Source organism: Procambarus clarkii, chromosome 49 (assembly GCF_040958095.1).
Source record: "Procambarus clarkii isolate CNS0578487 chromosome 49, FALCON_Pclarkii_2.0, whole genome shotgun sequence".
NCBI lineage: Eukaryota > Metazoa > Arthropoda > Malacostraca > Decapoda > Cambaridae > Procambarus > Procambarus clarkii.
The window spans coordinates 27,097,780-27,119,271 of NC_091198.1; the positions used below are offsets into that span (position 1 = coordinate 27,097,780).

The following is a 21,492-nucleotide window of genomic DNA, read 5'->3' on the forward strand; positions in this document are numbered from 1 at the left end:
TTCAGGTGCATAAATCTGGTGTAAAATTCCTGGGATTCACATAAATGCTTGTTTATAGCTCAACAAGAAAAATATTGAATATAAACTACAATGTGAATTCAAGATTAAATGCTATTATGATAGCTGTACATTGTACAAAAGCTGTACATTTTATTCAAACTAGTTTTTGATTTTGAATTACAAAACTTTATCATTTTTATCGTTGAAAATTTTTGTTTTTATTATATCTAATATACGTCTAACGGAGCTGAAACTTTAGTCAGTAGGAGAGTTCTAACAGTTCCATTATGTCAAAAAAATAATTAAAATTTAACAACTTGAATTTCAGAAAATTTGGCTTTGTAATCAAAATTATGGTATAAATTAATTAATCCAAGCAGTGTTTACCAGTAATGAGGACAGCCCTTGAGCACGAGCAGAAGGAACCAGTGTAAGGAACTAAGATGAGTGTCTCTCCCTGGCAGCTGGGGCGACTCATCACACTCATGGACCACTTCCCAGGCTTCGACATGGCAGGAATCTTCATTGTTGACAAGTCCAAACTTGTTGGAGTAAGTCTCAAGGTCTTGGCGCACGTCTGACCAAAGTCTGCCTCACCAGCATTCCACATGAACTGGTCTTATTAAGCATTTCTGTTTGAATTTAATAAAAAAATATATATATTTTATTGACATAGCCAGATAATAGTAAGAGTGTTGAAGGAACTCATAAACCAACTGATAGAACAGTAAAGCAAGCGTTTGCAGGAGAATTGCATCATTGAAGGATGAGAGAATTGACAGGAACGTGGACATTGTCAGGAAGTGAGGTAACGTCTTGATCTTGTTCGAGGCTAATGGGTGGTAGAGTCGTGTAGTGGGAGGTGCGTGGTAAGACCAGTCGTGTAGTGGGATGTGCTTAATAATACCAGTAGTGAGTGGGAGGTGATTGGTAGGACCATTAGGGAGTGGGAGAGTAGTGAAATATGTGACTAGAACCATGCGCGCACCTGAGCAGGTGAGGCAGTTAGGCCCGCGTGCTCAGGTGGTGCGCAGGTGTCTAGTCACAAAGAGATCTGGGGGTTCCCCGGGGCGGGTGCGCGTGCTGTCTGGCCGCGCGGCACTAGTCACCTGGTAGAATCGTGTTGGACTGGGATAGCGGCATGTGGGACGTTGTGGGTCATGTAGGATAAAGTGTAAGTATAGGAACAGGTGTGGTGAATAGGTGAGCAATAGTAGTAGATGAATATGTATGAGTGTGTGCTGTAGAGTTAATCGTGTGTAGATATATAGTTAAATAACAGTATGTAGGATATGTTGAGGGGGGGGGGCCCTACCCCAGACATGGTAGGACAAACACACACCGAAACTACGACGTTGGTACAACGTTCGAACAGGCTTTAACACCTCCTAACCAGTTATAACAACCAATATAGCAAGTTGTTACAACGTTCTAATACGTCATAAACACGTTAAGCCAAGATGTAACAACTTTATTACAAGTTGTAACAAGCGGAAAATAGAGACAGTTTCGGTTTGTGTTTCCAGGGAGCTTTTAAGATGGGTGATTAGGGGTAAGGCACATAAAGGAGGTTAAGGGGAGAGGGTATGGGTGGGGAGTGGGCGGTAGCTTTGACTGATAGCACAGGTCTCTGTTTTATGTAGAGAAGTGTATATATATTTTACTAATTCTTTGCCTGTGGTGGGGGTCTCCAATATCTTCATGTCAGAGTCGAGAGGTGTACACGGTAGGAGGTCATAGTAACAAATGAGAGTGTGAATTTACCCGTAGTGTTTTTGTAAACAGAGTGGGTTGGGCATCCCTCTCCCTCCCTTCCCTTACCTTGCTTAAGACATAGGGCCACATACTGCCACATAGAACTGAGGAGTGTCACCACATGGCACAAGGATGTGTGCAGTAGTGAGTGTTTTGAACCGCTCTCCTATTGAAGGGTGAGACTCAACTGCTGGGATTGACAGCAAAACAGCATACCATACTGCTACGGACCCGAATCCAGCGTCAGAGCACGGAGCCATGAAATCAGCGCCATCTGTGAATCGCCAGCCGAAAACCCCACAACATGGACAACGCCATTTAACAAGGACGGATATACCGGCCACAGGGGCTGGTTTCGCGTCTTAATCAGCTCGTAACGTAGCCGCTGCTGACCTCTGGTGAGGTGGCGCTTAGACAGCAACGCCATCTATGGAGTGGATAGGTGGACGTTTGTGTCTAAGCCTGTAAATGAGGTGCCCTAGAGCGTCCCTAGTACTAATGACGTGTCTGATTACAGAGTCGACCTGGGACTGCTGTATTGGATGACGGATCAGTCTACCCAAGGCAGCCAAGGTCTCTCCACAAGTTTGCTGAAGAAGCTGTCAGTCACCCCCGGACGAACACTGCTGAGAGTCTTAGCCTGCCTGTGACGTGGCAGTATCAGGAATCGCCTTATCCGGGGCTGGCTGGTGGAAGAGACTAGCCACTGGGGTGTTGAGAGAGGAGAGTGATCAGCGGAATCACACGAGGCTCCTGCCTAGGGCTCGCAACCCTAGTATTGGTTGTGGAGTGGCCTACACAGCGGAGCTGATCGGAACCTGCCAGCTACAGGCTGGATTGTGGTTGAAGGCCTCCACGACGGAGCACCCAGTGGGACTGTGATTTGGCTGGCCTGTGGCCAGGGTAGATTCGCCGAGAGAATCCAAGAGGATTCATCGTGGGCCGAAGAAGAGAACCAGGGCTACTCATCGTGAGCAACGTGGAGCATCCTGTGTCTTCAGAGGAAGACAATTCTGCACATTAGAGTGTATTTATAACCCCGTGTGACTGATTGTTATTTATTTATGGTGGTGGTGAAATAATATATATAAATTAGAGCATTTGTATCCCTCCCCCTTTAATTTAACTTGCGTTACGGAACACATCCCTTGAAAGCCTCTACTAACTTGGGGCCGGATTCCCAAATTCTACTAACACCAGAAAAGAACCCGGTTACGCCCCAGCAGGGCCGTAACACATATTCACTCCTGTCACAGCTCACACCGCCACATAGCAGCAGCGGCACGTAGGCCATGAGGCAGCCCACATACCGCGATGTAGGAGAACTGTACCGGTGTGTGGGGTCTTTGACGGCCCGTGCATGAGTGGACTGTGTTCGCGTTAAGGTGGTGTCATATGTCGCACCCTCCCCTCACTCCCCTCCCATGCAGGTGACAGTTATCAATTCCCCACTTCACATTCCCCAGTCCTCCATAAATGAGGCAAAAAAATAGTAAACACATTATATATATATATAATATATATATATATATATATATATATCGTTTATATATATATATATATATATATATATATCGATATATATATATATATATATATATATATATATCGATATATATATATATATATATATATATATATATATATATATATATATATATCATAAGTTTGACACATAACTGGACTAAATGATTCGATACCACACCATACCCAGCAGGTCCTCCATCCCCACCCCCCTACACCTAGCACTCAAGTCTGTTTACATCTTTCCCTCCGAGGTTGAGGGGGGCTTACATGTGTCTCTATATTCCCAACAAATAGTGACTATAGCCCGAGGTATAGATCTTTTAATTTTGCATGGACTCTGAGTAATGAGCCTCATCGCAGTCTTCAATTTTCTTCTTTCTAATCAAATTACTGCCCCGCATTTCAATAGCATTTAGCATAACCCAGTAAACTCTGTCAAAATCAGAAAGTAAGTGTTTACTGAATGAGGGAAACATTTTTTACATCTTAAAAGGTGTCTACCAGTCTTCAATTTTTTTATATCAAATCAAATCAGTGCCAGCATCGCTCAGTAAACTCAGTCAAAGTCAGTAAGTAAGCGTTTACTGAATGAGGGAAACATTTTTTTACATCTTAAAAGGTGTCTACCAGTCTTCAATTTTTTTCTTTCTATCAAATCAAATTAGTGGTAGTAAGATGGTCTTCAATATTTTTCGTTTGTTTTTAAAAAGTAGAGTTTACACTTTCAAGCTAACTAGGTAGACTAGTTTTAAGGTTCTACATACGTACATTCCAAGTCGAGGCAGATCACTTCAGCAAATGCGTCATTCATTATTTTAAAGTTTTTTTTTTTTTTTTTTTGCCTGGATGCCTAGGTTAAAGACCTCATTCTCTCTCTTTCCCCATAGGCAACCTTTATTCCCCACATACAAATTTATCTGTATGCATGTCTACTCAATCTCCGTCGCCTCTACATCCAACACTAACACCAAATATTACTGTGCAGTCCTTGTAACACACAAAGGCATTAGTGCTGCCTGTCTGCCTCTCTCTGTCAACCCCCGGCGGTGTTTAACTCCCAGCTGTGGTCGACGCAGGCCTGCTCTCATCTCAGCTAACCTACCCTCACATCTAACGACACATGCCCTCTCGTCCATCACACGTCATTTCCTTAACCCTGTAGTCTGTCTACATTTCTCCTGGCTTCTACCATCACTCAGTAACTCAGTAAAGGCAATCGGTCAATCAGTCAAACAGCAACAGTGGACTGAAGACTCTAATATGCTATATGGATAGACCGCTTCTCTCGCGTGCTGAGCCATTAGTGAAATACCCGGCTTCAATTTGCTAGGACATAGGATCTACAGTTCCATCAGGTTGACCCTATGCCATTAGCACTGAGTGACACTGACCCGCCTTAGCAAGGTGATTGCGCGCAACATAAGCCCAGCGAAAACATAGACTTTTAATATCATAGCAACATAATGACACAGAATGTACAGCACTCTTAATATTTTTATTCAAGCACTGATAATATAGCATAATGTAAGATTTTTTTCACATTTCATATTCATTTCAATTTAAAACAAAAGGTGAAACACAAGAACATGAACTAATAGGGTTGAGATTGGAGGAAAAGCTTTGCAGAAGATTAAAGAGCTGAGGAGACACGTTGGCTACCTACAATTCTAATATTTCTTGCAGACCTGCAGACCTGACCAGAAAAGCAGTCAGTCAGTCAGCCAAACATTTTTATAGTTTAAAGTTTTTACATCTTAAAAAAGGAGACTACCAGTCTTCAATTTTTCTTCTATCAAATCAAATAGACATGAAGACCACTACCACATGACAGCGGGGGAGTGAGCATTCGAGCGGTGCACCTCTTGGTGTCTGTCTGTCGCGTGACTGGGTTAATGACCACAATATCCCACACCATACCTGCTCTGGCATACCTCTCCCTCCTACACTTAGTAATGTAACGTGGAAATCAACTTTCTGTCTGATGACCAAATAACATTATTGAAAATGTGAAGCATGTTTAGCCCTAGCTCTATTACATCCAAACACCAAACAAATATTATTGCACGCCTGTTTAGTTCTTGTAACACATTATATAGTTACGTAACGTAACGTGGAAATCAACTTTCTGTCTGATGACCAAATAACATTTTTGAAAATGTGAAGCATATTTATGGGGCGTCAGCGTTGTCTGTCCGTCATTCTGTCTCGTTAGGGTCAAGCCTTCTTTAGAGCTCGGTCGTGTCTCCTTATCGTTGAGTTTGTCACTCAGCACCACCCTTCTCTCATCCCCCCATTAGTGCTCGCTCCAGCAGGTGTCTAATCTTTCTGTTTGTTCTTTCAAAATTGTTTGTTGACAAACAGTAATGACATTGATAATACGAGGTCTTGAATTAGATACCCCCCTCCCCATCCGGCCCGTGGCGTTCGTGAGGGGCTTGGTGGACGGCTGCCGGAGTGTGATGCTCCGTTGGGCAGTTCCTCTGTCCTTTTCTGGCCTTGCACTCCTGCTGCTGTCTCTCCAATTGTGCCGGATCGCTTTTTCTTTCCTTATGTTTCGTTTTTCTCCCCCTCTTCTCCTATCTGCTTGTCGTTTCCTGCCGACCTTTTTGCTTGTTTTGGATTATTTCTTTGGACTACTTCTATTTTGACGCCCGGGTGCTTGAGGAGGCATACTCTTGCACCCGTAGAACTGTAGTACCCAACGTCTCGAGCGAGGGGAACCTTTTATTGTCAATCCCCCTTTCGTCGCTGAACCCGATCTCGACGGACTGACGGTTCTTAAGGTGGGTATGTGGGGCGTATACTCACGACGCACCCTAGGGGGCCCCGGCATGATCGGCGATAGCTTCCTGTTGGGTGTCTTGCCTCTAATTGTGGCTCCATGGTGGGTATGGGAGCACATTCGTGGATGAATTTGTCACTTTTCGTCTCTATGTCGTTGAATGTTTCCGTTGTACCCTCTCAGGCTCGTGGGGTGGGCGACCAAGCCCCCGAGTCGGCCTGTATTGGAAGACCAGGCTCTGTAGCTCCCGCTGCGTTGGGCCCCGACCTTGCTCCTCCTTTGACCGTCCTGACTTCTTCCCCCAGCTCCCCTCCCTCCTCTGTGGTTGGGTCGAGCCTCCAGCCCCCAGTGGTGACCACTTCGTCCCCTGGTGTGGCTAAGTCTTTCGTTGTGACTACTGTGCCTTTTGACCCCTCTCTCTCTAGGGGTTCGCGCCCCAACCGCACTCGCTCGATTCCTTCCCGTGCTGAAGCGCATCAGGCCTTGTTTGGTCCTGCTTCATGGGCCAAATACTTTGATCTCCTCCCTCTTGATTCTGAGCCTCCTGACGATTTCTCCCTCCATCGGCATCTTGTAGATTCCGTGGATGCGTCTGTTACTTTCAACCCCACTCGTCTCGGTACACGTGTCGTTGCTGCTCCTTCTCAGGATGCGGCTTCCCGCTTGGCTGCCTTATCTTGCCTTGGCGAGATCCCTGTTCGGGTCTCCAAGAACGTTCAGATGAATGCCAGTGTTGGCACTATTCTCCTCCCACCCCATGTTGCAACCGGTGTTCGGAATCTGCAGGATTGCCACGATGATATTCGGCATATCCTTGATGCCTAAGGCCATTCTGTCCTCCAGGTTGACTCGTTTACTCGTCCCCCTCGTGGTCGTCGCCGACAACCCCTTCGCGTTGTGAAGACCACCTTTGATGGTCGGACCCTTCCATCCTCTGTCATTCTTGCTGGTGCTAGGTGCTCTGTCCAGGAGTATATTCCTTCTCCTCGACTTTTTAACAAGTGCTGGAGGTTTGGGCACGGTGCCCTCCGCTGCTCTGGGACTGTCTCTCTCTGTCCTTTGTGTGGGAGTGAAGGTCACTCTAAGTCGGAGTGCACTTCTCCCCAAGCTCGCTGCCTCAACTGCGGTGAGGCCCATCCTACCTTCTCCCGTGCCTGTGTCCATTACAAGCTTGAGGCAGCCGTCCTCAACTTGAAGCACCGGGAGCGTTTATCTTTTCCTGAGGCGAGACGCCAGGTTCGCCGGCTCCCGCCTTATACTAACATCTCTTATGCTCGCGTGTTGCGCTCTTCCTCTCCTCGTCCTTCCCCCCTTCCTCAGACTCTCAACTGTTTCCGGGCCTTGGACCCTGATACGCCCACTGCCCCCTCCTCTGTTCCTTTGAGTTCTCTCCCGAGGGGTCCCCCTCCTGGTCCCCTGTCTGGGGTTCCCCTTCTTTCAACCCGGTCTGTCATGTCTCCTGTGTCTTCTTCCTCGTCCCCCTCCGATCCTCCTTCCCATCCTCTTCCTCCATCTATCGGATCTCCCCACCGCCTGTCGGTGCGGGCGGATGTCCATCGCTCTCCTAACGGCCGTCGTGTGTGCTCTCGTTCGGCTTCTCCTGTTGAGACACTGGAATCCGTTGCCCGGTACGTAGTTGCTGGGACACCGGTCTCTTTAAGTCAGAAGCGTAAGCCTGGCTCCTCTCCTTCCTCTTCCCCGGCGGGTAAGAAGGCTTCGCTTTCTTCCTCAGCTCCTACTTCTGGTTCTGTTGCTCCTTCCCCTCCCGTTTCAGTGATTGCGCCCCCTGTTTCTGCTATGGAGGTTTCTTTGGCCCCTGCTTCCCTTTCGGTTGCTGCCCTTGCTGGGGTGTGCTCCCCTCTTTCTACTCCCCCTCTTCCTGCTGCTGTCCTTGACTGCTCCTCTCCGTTGTCTCCTCCTCTTCCTCCTCCTCCTCCTCCTCCGGACCCCGCCCGCCCACCTCTGATCTGTTCTCCCGTTTCCTTCCCTCCGTCTTTGCTCAGTTTACCCATGCCCCCTAACCCTGACTTTGCTGACCCTGATCCCGACCCTGATATTCTTTAACGTGCTCTGTTGCTCTTTCGCCTTTGTTTCTTCCTTGTTCTCTGTTTTTGTCTCTTCTCGTTGTTGTCCATTCTTCAATGGAACGTTCGAGGTTATTACGCCAATTTCCTCGAACTCAAACTTCTGATTTCGCGGTTTTCGCCCCTTTGTGTCTGTCTCCAGGAGCCAATGCTTGGTGCTCGTCGTGGTCGTTTTCGTGGCTATTCCTTTCTCTCCCCCCCCCAGCCATTGCTGGGGCTTCTAATTCTTCTGCTCTCTTGATTCGTGCTGATGTTCCCTTTGTTCCTTTACTTTTTCCTTCGCCTCTCCATTGTTCTGCTGCTCGTATCTTTGTGGGAAAATGGTACACAGTTTGTTCCATTTATCTCCCCCCGAGTGTCCCGCTCTCTCTTCCTGATTTGAAACACCTCCTAGACTCCTTGCCGGAGCCTGTGCTCCTGCTGGGTGACTTCAATTGTCGTCATTCTCTTTGGGGTGACGTTCTGACGAATACCCGGGGTAGCCTCCTTGAGCCGTTCCTCCTCTCTTCTTCCCTGTCTCTTCTGAATTCTGGTGAGCCCACTCATTTGGACTCTCGGACTCGCACCCCTTTCTTGTCTTGATCTTTCTCTCTGCTCTTCTTCTCTTTACTTAGATTTCACGTGGCAGGTTCTTGATGACCTCCATGGAAGTGATCATTTCCCCATCCTTGTTTCCTTTTTCTCTTTTCGCCCTTCCCTCTCTTTCCCTAGGTGGCAGTTTGCTAAGGCAGACTGGACCCTATTTGCCCTCAGTGCTGCTCTCTCTGACCTCTCCCTTCTGCCTCTCTCTGCGCTCTCCTCCTTTTTCATGACACTGTCTCAACGCTGCCCTCCGCTCTATTCCTCGCTCTTCCTCTCGGGGTACACGGAAGTGCGTTCCCTGTGGAATGCGGACTGTGCTCGGGCTGTCCGCTGTAAGCGTGCAGCCTGGAAGAGGCACCGCCGTAGGCAGACGACCGATTCTTTTCTTTTCTTTCGGAAAGCGAGTGCGGTGGCCCGTAGGGCCATCCGTACGGCTAAACGTGAATGTTGGGCATCTTATGTCTCAACAATTACGTCCGAAACCCCTCTGGCCCAGATCTGGAAGCGTATCCGCAAGATAGCGGGTAAGTTTCGTTCCCGATGTTTCACCGGTCCTTCACCTCCCATGATACTCTTGTGGCGGACCCATTGCAGGTCACTTCCGAACTGGGTTCCCACTTTTCTTCTGTTAGCTCTGGTCTTCATCTTCCCCAATCTTTCCTTCTTCGTAAACCTGTCCTTGAGTCTCGTCCTTTAGATTTCTGCACTCATCTTCAGCTTCACTATAATGATCCCTTCTCTCTCTCTGAACTTCGTTCTTTCCTGGCCCTCTGCGGTTCTACGGCGGCGGGCTCCGATGGTATTCATTATGAGATGCTTTGCCATCTCCCTCCGAGCACGTCTCAGTATTTACTGAGTCTGTATAATCGGATCTGGGAGTCGTCGTCAGTCCTTGAGGACTGGCTCGATGCCGTTGTCCTCCCTGTTCGCAAACCGGGGTCTCTGGGTACTTCCCCTAAGGACTTTCGACCTATTGCTCTCACAAGTTGTGTCTGCAAACTCTTTGAACGTATGGTTAACGTTCGTCTGATGTGGTTCCTGGAACACCATCACCTCCTCTCCCCTTCTCAATTTGGTGAACTTGGAGGGTCTATATTCGTACTGCTTTTGTTGTGAAGACCTCCGTTGTTGCCGTCCTTTTTGACCTAGAAAAGGCTTACGACACCACTTGGCGTTATCATATCCTATCTCAACTTCATTCTTTTGGCCTTCGTGGTCATCTCCCTCTCTTTCTCCGCAGCTTCCTCTCTCGTCGTTCCTTTCGGGTGCGCCTTGGTACCGCTCTCTCTCCCTCTTTTCAGCAATACGAAGGTGTGCCCCAGGGTAGTGTTCTGAGCACTACTCTTTTTCTGGTTGCCCTCAATGGTCTTCTTTCCTCTCTTCCTTCTGGTGTCTTCTCCGCTCTCTATGTCGATGATCTTACCCTTTGTTGTCAGGGTGATGATTCGCCTCTCCTTCAACGCCGGCTTCAACTTTGCAATTGATGCCGTGTCGTCTTGGGCTGCAGATCATGGCTTCAAGTTCTCTACTTCTAAGACTTGTGCCATGACTTTTACGCGGAAACGGGTTGTTCTTCGTCCCTCTTTGTCACTTTATGGTCATCCCCTTGAATACAAAGATTCCGCCGAAGCTTTTGGGGTTATTCCTTGACACTCGGTTGTCTTGGTCTCCCCATATCTCTTACCTCCGTGTTGAGTGCTCTAAGGCCCTTACCCTCCTTCGGGTCTTGTCCCATACTTCTTGGGGGGGCAGATAGGCGCACTCTCCTTGCTTTACATTCCTCTCTCGTCCTGTCTAAGCTCGATTATGGTTGTCCTGCTTACTCGTCTGTTTCTCCTTCTACTCTTCGCCGTCTTGCTGCTTTGCACCATACTGGGTTGCGCCTCAGTTCTGGTGCCTTTCGTTCGACTCCCATCCTTAGCTTGTATGTTGACACTGGCTTCCTGTCTCTCCAGGACCGCCGTGATCGCTACTGTCTTCGCAATCTTGCGCGGTCCTTGCAACATCCTTCCTCTCGCCTCTGTCGTGCTTTAACTTTTACCCCTCCTGCGGTTCCTGTTCCTCTTCACCACCTCCCTCTTTCTGTCCGGTTATCTCGCCTACAGGATTCTCTTTCCGTTCGTATTTCTGATGTTTCTCCTCGTGTTGTTCCTTCTTTGCTCCCGTGGACGGTCCCTCTTCCGCGGTTTTGTACATCCTTGACCCGTATCACTAAAGCTTTTACCCCTCCTACGGTTCTAAAACGCCTTTTCCTCGAGCACTTTTCTTCTCACTCCCGCTCCGTTTCTGTCTTCACCGATGGGTCTAAGTTTGCGGACGGTGTTGGCTACTCTGTTGTTTTTCCTGAACGCACTTATATGTATCGCTTGCCTCCGGAGACTAGCATATTTACAGCGGAACTTTATGCTATTCTCTATGCTCTTCGTCTCCTGCTTTCTCGTTGTCAGTCTTCCTTTGTAGTTGTTGTTGACTCTCGTAGTGCCCTCATGCTCTCGGGTCCTTTAATCCGGTTCATCCAGTAGTTGTCGAGATCCAGCATTGGCTGTTTCTTGTTCACAGTAAATTTAAGTCGGTTGAGTTTTGTTGGGTTCCCAGCCATATTGGTGTCTCTTTAAATGAGCGTGCGGATGCTGCCGCCAAGGAAGCTGTCCGCTCTTGTCCCATCTCTCGTAAAGGCATTCCGTATTCCGACTTTTACCCGGTTATCCATTCCTCAGTCCTTACCCGTTGGCAGGCTTCTTGGTTGTCTGTTACTGGTAACAAGCTACGTACTCTTAAATGTTGTGGTTCCTCGTGGCCGTCCTCCTCCCACCGTAACCGGCGGTGGGAAACAGCTCTGGCGAGGTTGTGTATTGGCCATACTCGCTTAACCCATGGTCACTTGATGGAGTGCCGCCCTGCTCCTTATTGTCCTAGTTGCATTGTCCCTCTTACGGTCGTGCATGTCCTTCTTGAATGTCCTGACTTCCAGGACGAGCGTGTGTCTTGCTTTCCGACCGCCCCTCGCGGTCACCTGTCCCTTGATAGAATTCTTGGTGACTCGGATACTTTTGATATCGTTCGCCTTATGCGTTTTTGTTCTCGTATTGGCATCCTTGGTGATATTTAGCGCCCTCTGATTATTTTGCGTATTTGATGGTGCTACATAGCCTTCCCGGTTTGGTGCCTTCTTTTGATAATTACTTACTTACTTGAATTAGATACTGACAGGGGAAAACAACAAAAAGCCATGATATTGAAAAGAAACTGAACTGAAGTTGTAAAGAATTTGAAAGTTGATTAATATATGTAGTAACGATTGAGTATATTTTGAGTAGACACGCATAGAGATAAATTTGTATGTGGGGAATAAGGTTGCCTATGGGGAGAGAGAGAGAATGAGGTCTTTAACCTAGGCATCCAGGCAAAAAAAACAACTTTAAAATAATGAATTACGCATTTGCTGAAGTGATCTGCCTCGACTTGGAATGTACGTATGTAGAACCTTAAAACTAGTCTACCTAGTTAGCTTGAAAATGTAAACTCTACTTTTTAAAAACAAACAAACGTATATTGAAGACCATCTTACGACCAGAGAGCCGGTCGGCCGAGCGGAAAGCACATGGACTTGTGATCCTGTGGTCCTGGGTTCGATCCCAGGCGCCGGCAAGAAACAATGGGCAGAGTTTCTTTCACGCTGTGCCCCTGTTACCTAGCAGTAAAATAGGTACATGGGTGTTAGTCAGCTGTCACAGGCTGCTTTCTGGGGTGGAGGCCTGGTCGAGGACCGGGCCGCGGGGACACTATAAGCTCCGAAATCATCTCAAGATAACCACTGATTTGATTTCATAGAAAGAAAAAAAAATTGAAGACTGGTAGACACCTTTTAAGATGTAAAAAAATGTTTCCCTCATTCAGTAAAAGCTTACGTACTGACTTTGACTGAGTTTACTGAGTGATGCTAAATGCTATTTAAATGCCGGGCCAGTAATTTGATTAGATAGAAGAAAATTGAAGACTGTTATGCGATGAAACTATTACTAAGAGTCCAAGCGAAATTAAAAGATCTATACCTCGGGCTATAGTCATTATTTGTTGAGAATATAGAGACACACGTGTAAGCCCCCCTCAACCTCGGAGGGAAAGATGTAAACAGACTTGAGTGCTAGGTGTAGGGGGGTATGGGGGGGGGGGGGACCTGCTGGGTATGGTGAGTGGTATCGAATCATTTAGTCCAGTTATGTGTCAAACTCCCAAGAGGTGAACCGCCGGCCCCCAAAGGCTTCCTCCTTGGCCAAATTATATTTAACAGAGTTTACGCTTTTAAACTACTTATTGACTGCTGAAAGACATACAAGATCACAGGCTGCCACGTGCTCCATATGAATACAGCGATATATATTTTATGTGTTTACTAATTTTTTTACTCATTTATGGAGGACTGGGGAATGTAAAGTGGGGAATTGATAACTTTCACCTGCATGGGAGGGGAGTGAGGGGAGGGTGCGACATATGACACCACCTTAACGCGAATACAGTCCACTCATGCACGGGCCGTCAAAGACCCCACACACCGGTACAGTTCTCCTACATCGCGGTATGTGGGCTGCCTCATAGCCTATGTGCCACTGCTGCTATGTGACAGGAGTATGGTACGCTGTATTGCTGTCATTCCCAGCAATTGCGTGTCACCCTTCAGGAGGAGAGCGGTTCAAAACATTCGCTCCTGCACACATCCATATGCCATGTGGTGACACTCTTCAGACCTATGTAGCAGTATGTGGCCCTACTCCTAATCCAAGGTAAGGGAGGGGAGGGAGAGAGGTGCCCCACCCACTCTGTTTACAAAAACACTACGGGTAAATTCACACCCTCATTTGTTACTGTGACCTACTTTTTACACCTCTTGACTCCGACATGAAGATATTGGAGACCCCCAACCACAGGCAAACAATTGGTGATATATATATATATATATATATATATATATATATATATATATATATATATATATATATATATATATATATATATATATATATATATATGTCGTACCTAGTAGCCAGAACGCACTTCTCAGCCTACTATGCAAGGCCTGACTTGCCTAATAAGCCAAGTTTTCATGAATTAATGCTTTTTCGACTACCTAACCTACCTAACCTAACCTAACTTTTCTGGCTACCTAACCTAACCTATAAAGATAGGTTAGGTTAGGTTAGGTTAGGTTAGGTAGGGTTGGTTAGGTTCGGTCATATATCTACGTTAATTTTAACTCAAATAAAAAAAAAATTTACCTCATACATAATGAAATGGGTAGCTTTATCATTTCATAAGAAAAAAATTAGAGAAAATATATTAATTCAGGAAAACTTGGCTTAATAGGCAAATCGGGCCTTGCATAGTAGGCTGAGAAGTGCGTTCTGGCTACTAGGTACGACATTATATATATATATATATATATATATATATATATATATATATATATATATATATATATATATATATATATATATACACTTCTCTACATAAAAGAGAGACCTATGCTACCAGTCAAAGCTACCGCCCGCTCCCCACCCTTCCCCTTTCCCCTTAACCTCCTTTATGTGCCCTACCCCTAACCACCCATCTTAAAAGCCCGGTCTCCTACCCTATCAGGGGTAGGAGGCCCCCCATCTACACCTCCTCAGCATATCCTACATACTGTTATTTAACCATATATCTACACACGATTAACTCTACAGCACACACTCATACATATTCATCTACTACTATTGCTCACCAGTTCACCACACCTGTTCCTATACTTACACTTTACCCTACATGACCCACAACGTCCCACATGCCGCTATCCCAGTCCAACACGATTCTACCAGGTGACTAGTGCCGCGCGGCCAGACAGCACGCGCACCCACCCCGGGGAACCCCCAGATCTCTTTGTGACTAGACACCTGCGCACCACCTGAGCACGCGGGCCTAACTGCCTCACCTGCTCAGGTGCGCGCATGGTTCTAGTCACATATTTCACTACTTGGGAGGTGCTTGGTAAGGCCATTAGTGAGTGGGAGGTGCTTGGTAAGACCAGTAGTGAGTGGGAGGTGCTTTGTAAGACCATCAGGGAGTGGGAGGTGCTTGATTCAAATTCAAAGAATTCAAATTCAAATGTTTATTCAGGTAAAGTACATACATACAAGGTGTGATACAAACATTGATGGATTTATTGATAGAGTTAGTACATACAATGCCTAAAACCACTATGACGCAAAGCGTTTCGGACAGGAAAAAACTAAAGGCTAAAACGGAATATTAATTGAGATTAAAGTATAAACTGTGTTGAGAACATATAAAAATATAAAAGGGGGAACATGGCAGAAAAATAGCAAAAATTACAATTTGGTCGACAAACAGCATTGTTTAGAAATAGCAGACATGGATTGACATTTTAGAGGTAAGGTAGGTTACAGGGAGTTAATTAAGTAGGGCTTAGTTTTTATCTTGAACTGGTTGGGAGAGGTACAGTCTTTAACGTGACTAGGAAGGTCATTCCACATTCTGGGTCCCTTGATTTGTAGAGCATTTCTAGTTTGATTAAGTTGTACTCTTGGAATATCAAAAGGTATTTGTTTCTGGTGTGGTGCTCATCGGTTCTGTTACAACCTTCAAGGAAGCTTTTAAGGTCAGGATGGAAATTAGAGTTCAGAAATTAGAGATAGAAATTAGTGTATATATATATATATATATATATATATATATATATATATATATATATATATATATATATATATATATATATATATATGTATATATATATATATGTATATATATATATATGTATATATATATATATATATATATATATATATATATATATATATATATATATATATATGTATATGTATATATATATATATATATACATATATATATATATCTATATATATATATATATATATATATATATATATATATATATATATATATATATATGTATATATATATGTATATATATATAACTGAAAACTCACACCCCAGAAGTGACTCGAACCCATACTCCCAGATGCCACGCAACTGGTATGTACAAGACGCCTTAATCCACTTGACCATCACGACCGGACATAATGAGGTGATAGCCGAGGCTATTTGAACCACCCCACCGCCGGCACTCGGATAGTAATCTTGGGCATAGCATTTTACCAAATCACCTCATTCTTTGGGGCACACGTGAGGAACACAAATGCGAACAAGCCTGAATGGTCCCCAGGACAATATGCAACTGAAAACTCACACCCCAGAAGTGACTCGAACCCATACTCCCAGATGCCACGCAACTGGTATGTACAAGACGCCTTAATCCACTTGACCATCACGACCGGACATAATGAGGTGATAGCCGAGGCTATTTGAACCACCCCACCGCCGGCACTCGGATAGTAATCTTGGGCATAGCATTTTACCAAATCACCTCATTCTTTGGGGCACACGTGAGGAACACAAATGCGAACAAGCCTGAATGGTCCCCAGGACAATATGCAACTGAAAACTCACACCCCAGAAGTGACTCGAACCCATACTCCCAGATGCCACGCAACTGGTATGTACAAGACGCCTTAATCCACTTGACCATCACGACCGGACATAATGAGGTGATAGCCGAGGCTATTTGAACCACCCCACCGCCGGCACTCGGATAGTAATCTTGGGCATAGCATTTTACCAAATCACCTCATTCTTTGGGGCACACGTGAGGAACACAAATGCGAACAAGCCTGAATGGTCCCCAGGACAATATGCAACTGAAAACTCACACCCCAGAAGTGACTCGAACCCATACTCCCAGATGCCACGCAACTGGTATGTACAAGACGCCTTAATCCACTTGACCATCACGACCGGACATAATGAGGTGATAGCCGAGGCTATTTGAACCACCCCACCGCCGGCACTCGGATAGTAATCTTGGGCATAGCATTTTACCAAATCACCTCATTCTTTGGGGCACACGTGAGGAACACAAATGCGAACAAGCCTGAATGGTCCCCAGGACAATATGCAACTGAAAACTCACACCCCAGAAGTGACTCGAACCCATACTCCCAGATGCCACGCAACTGGTATGTACAAGACGCCTTAATCCACTTGACCATCACGACCAGACATAATGAGGTGATAGCCGAGGCTATTTGAACCACCCCACCGCCGGCACTCGGATAGTAATCTTGGGCATAGCATTTTACCAAATCACCTCATTCTTTGGGGCACACGTGAGGAACACAAATGCGAACAAGCCTGAATGGTCCCCAGGACAATATGCAACTGAAAACTCACACCCCAGAAGTGACTCGAACCCATACTCCCAGATGCCACGCAACTGGTATGTACAAGACGCCTTAATCCACTTGACCATCACGACCGGACATAATGAGGTGATAGCCGAGGCTATTTGAACCACCCCACCGCCGGCACTCGGATAGTAATCTTGGGCATAGCATTTTACCAAATCACCTCATTCTTTGGGGCACACGTGAGGAACACAAATGCGAACAAGCCTGAATGGTCCCCAGGACAATATGCAACTGAAAACTCACACCCCAGAAGTGACTCGAACCCATACTCCCAGATGCCACGCAACTGGTATGTACAAGACGCCTTAATCCACTTGACCATCACGACCGGACATAATGAGGTGATAGCCGAGGCTATTTGAACCACCCCACCGCCGGCACTCGGATAGTAATCTTGGGCATAGCATTTTACCAAATCACCTCATTCTTTGGGGCACACGTGAGGAACACAAATGCGAACAAGCCTGAATGGTCCCCAGGACAATATGCAACTGAAAACTCACACCCCAGAAGTGACTCGAACCCATACTCCCAGATGCCACGCAACTGGTATGTACAAGACGCCTTAATCCACTTGACCATCACGACCGGACATAATGAGGTGATAGCCGAGGCTATTTGAACCACCCCACCGCCGGCACTCGGATAGTAATCTTGGGCATAGCATTTTACCAAATCACCTCATTCTTTGGGGCACACGTGAGGAACACAAATGCGAACAAGCCTGAATGGTCCCCAGGACAATATGCAACTGAAAACTCACACCCCAGAAGTGACTCGAACCCATACTCCCAGATGCCACGCAACTGGTATGTACAAGACGCCTTAATCCACTTGACCATCACGACCGGACATAATGAGGTGATAGCCGAGGCTATTTGAACCACCCCACCGCCGGCACTCGGATAGTAATCTTGGGCATAGCATTTTACCAAATCACCTCATTCTTTGGGGCACACGTGAGGAACACAAATGCGAACAAGCCTGAATGGTCCCCAGGACAATATGCAACTGAAAACTCACACCCCAGAAGTGACTCGAACCCATACTCCCAGATGCCACGCAACTGGTATGTACAAGACGCCTTAATCCACTTGACCATCACGACCGGACATAATGAGGTGATAGCCGAGGCTATTTGAACCACCCCACCGCCGGCACTCGGATAGTAATCTTGGGCATAGCATTTTACCAAATCACCTCATTCTTTGGGGCACACGTGAGGAACACAAATGCGAACAAGCCTGAATGGTCCCCAGGACAATATGCAACTGAAAACTCACACCCCAGAAGTGACTCGAACCCATACTCCCAGATGCCACGCAACTGGTATGTACAAGACGCCTTAATCCACTTGACCATCACGACCGGACATAATGAGGTGATAGCCGAGGCTATTTGAACCACCCCACCGCCGGCACTCAGATAGTAATCTTGGGCATAGCATTTTACCAAATCACCTCATTCTTTGGGGCACACGTGAGGAACACAAATGCGAACAAGCCTGAATGGTCCCCAGGACAATATGCAACTGAAAACTCACACCCCAGAAGTGACTCGAACCCATACTCCCAGATGCCACGCAACTGGTATGTACAAGACGCCTTAATCCACTTGACCATCACGACCGGACATAATGAGGTGATAGCCGAGGCTATTTGAACCACCCCACCGCCGGCACTCGGATAGTAATCTTGGGCATAGCATTTTACCAAATCACCTCATTCTTTGGGGCACACGTGAGGAACACAAATGCGAACAAGCCTGAATGGTCCCCAGGACAATATGCAACTGAAAACTCACACCCCAGAAGTGACTCGAACCCATACTCCCAGATGCCACGCAACTGGTATGTACAAGACGCCTTAATCCACTTGACCATCACGACCGGACATAATGAGGTGATAGCCGAGGCTATTTGAACCACCCCACCGTCGGCACTCGGATAGTAATCTTGGGCATAGCATTTTACCAAATCACCTCATTCTTTGGGGCACACGTGAGGAACACAAATGCGAACAAGCCTGAATGGTCCCCAGGACAATATGCAACTGAAAACTCACACCCCAGAAGTGACTCGAACCCATACTCCCAGATGCCACGCAACTGGTATGTACAAGACGCCTTAATCCACTTGACCATCACGACCGGACATAATGAGGTGATAGCCGAGGCTATTTGAACCACCCCACCGCCGGCACTCGGATAGTAATCTTGGGCATAGCATTTTACCAAATCACCTCATTCTTTGGGGCACACGTGAGGAACACAAATGCGAACAAGCCTGAATGGTCCCCAGGACAATATGCAACTGAAAACTCACACCCCAGAAGTGACTCGAACCCATACTCCCAGATGCCACGCAACTGGTATGTACAAGACGCCTTAATCCACTTGACCATCACGACCGGACATAATGAGGTGATAGCCGAGGCTATTTGAACCACCCCACCGCCGGCACTCGGATAGTAATCTTGGGCATAGCATTTTACCAAATCACCTCATTCTTTGGGGCACACGTGAGGAACACAAATGCGAACAAGCCTGAATGGTCCCCAGGACAATATGCAACTGAAAACTCACACCCCAGAAGTGACTCGAACCCATACTCCCAGATGCCACGCAACTGGTATGTACAAGATGCCTTAATCCACTTGACCATCACGACCGGACATAATGAGGTGATAGCCGAGGCTATTTGAACCACCCCACCGCCGGCACTCGGATAGTAATCTTGGGCATAGCATTTTACCAAATCACCTCATTCTTTGGGGCACACGTGAGGAACACAAATGCGAACAAGCCTGAATGGTCCCCAGGACAATATGCAACTGAAAACTCACACCCCAGAAGTGACTCGAACCCATACTCCCAGATGCCACGCAACTGGTATGTACAAGACGCCTTAATCCACTTGACCATCACGACCGGACATAATGAGGTGATAGCCGAGGCTATTTGAACCACCCCACCGCCGGCACTCGGATAGTAATCTTGGGCATAGCATTTTACCAAATCACCTCATTCTTTGGGGCACATGTGAGGAACACAAATGCGAACAAGCCTGAATGGTCCCCAGGACAATATGCAACTGAAAACTCACACCCCAGAAGTGACTCGAACCCATACTCAGTTGCATATTGTCCTGCATATATTGTCAGTTGCATATTGTCCTGGGGACCATTCAGGCTTGTTCGCGTATATATATATGTATATATATATGTATATATATATGTATATATATATATGTATATATTGTGACGGTAACGCGTTGGTGTTCGGCTGTTCAAAGCTAGGGGTATGGCCTCGTCACATAGAATTAAAAAAAATAGAAAATCTGGAACTTCGTCTGTGGTAAGGTAAGGAGAAGACACGCAAAATACAAGTAAATTTTAACAATGGAATTTTAATTACGTTAGATAAACAAAACATGAATAAAATGGACATACAAATTCGTATAATAAAATCAATCAATCAAAATAATAAGAATAATTAAATGAAAAAATGAAAAGTTACGTTAAGACAAATGAGCAATAACAAGCTGTGCAATATACAAGAAAATGAGAGGTGCAGGAATATTGGCTTTAAGCTATCACCTCTCTTAGTACACGTAAGCCAAAGCTCCGTCTACTAGGAAGACGTGTTAACCGTATGAAAGCACTGAATATTCTGAGGACTGAGGTCGTGGCGGCCCCAGACATCAAGTAGTATAGTGGGTGGAGTGCAGTTGCAGCCAGACCGGCGGCCAATCAGCGAGGAGCCGGCAACAAGACAGGTAGTTTGGCGGTTTGAGGTGAGGCAGGTGTTCCTGGCTGCATACGTTTTGCTCTCTGGCAAACCTTGCTGGTGTTGTTGTCGTTGTTGGACATTTCTTCCATAGTAGTTTTATATAGATGTATCGACGTATTTTTGGAGGGAAGAGCAGGCTCAATCTCTTGAAGGAGATTATCGTCACAATATATATATGTATATATATATATATATATATATATATATATATATATATATATATGTATATATATATATATATATATATATATATATATATATATGCGAACAAGCCTGAATGGTCCCCAGGACAATATGCAACTGAAAACTCACACCCCAGAAGTGACTCGAACCCATACTCCCAGGAGCAACGCAACTGGTATGTACAAGACGCCTTAATCCACTTGACCATCACGACCGGACATAATGAGGTGATAGCCGAGGCTATTTGAACCACCCCACCGCCGGCACTCGGATAGTAATCTTGGGCATAGCATTTTACCAAATCACCTCATTCTTTGGGGCACACGTGAGGAACACAAATGCGAACAAGCCTGAATGGTCCCCAGGACAATATGCAACTGAAAACTCACACCCCAGAAGTGACTCGAACTCATACTCCCAGGAGCAACGCAACTGGTATGTACAAGACGCCTTAATCCACTTGACCATCACG

General features: G+C 46.1%; 1 long non-coding RNA gene across 1 annotated transcript in view; it reads right to left on the reverse strand.

The window, feature by feature from the left end:
- Positions 1 to 333: 333 nt before the first annotated feature.
- Positions 334 to 21,492, reverse strand: part of LOC138351237 (uncharacterized) — a 96,148-nt gene continuing 74,989 nt past the window's right edge. Inside the window, exon 4 of the long non-coding RNA XR_011222382.1 lies at positions 334 to 632. This is a non-coding gene — a long non-coding RNA (uncharacterized lncRNA). The remainder of the gene's footprint in view (positions 633 to 21,492) is intronic.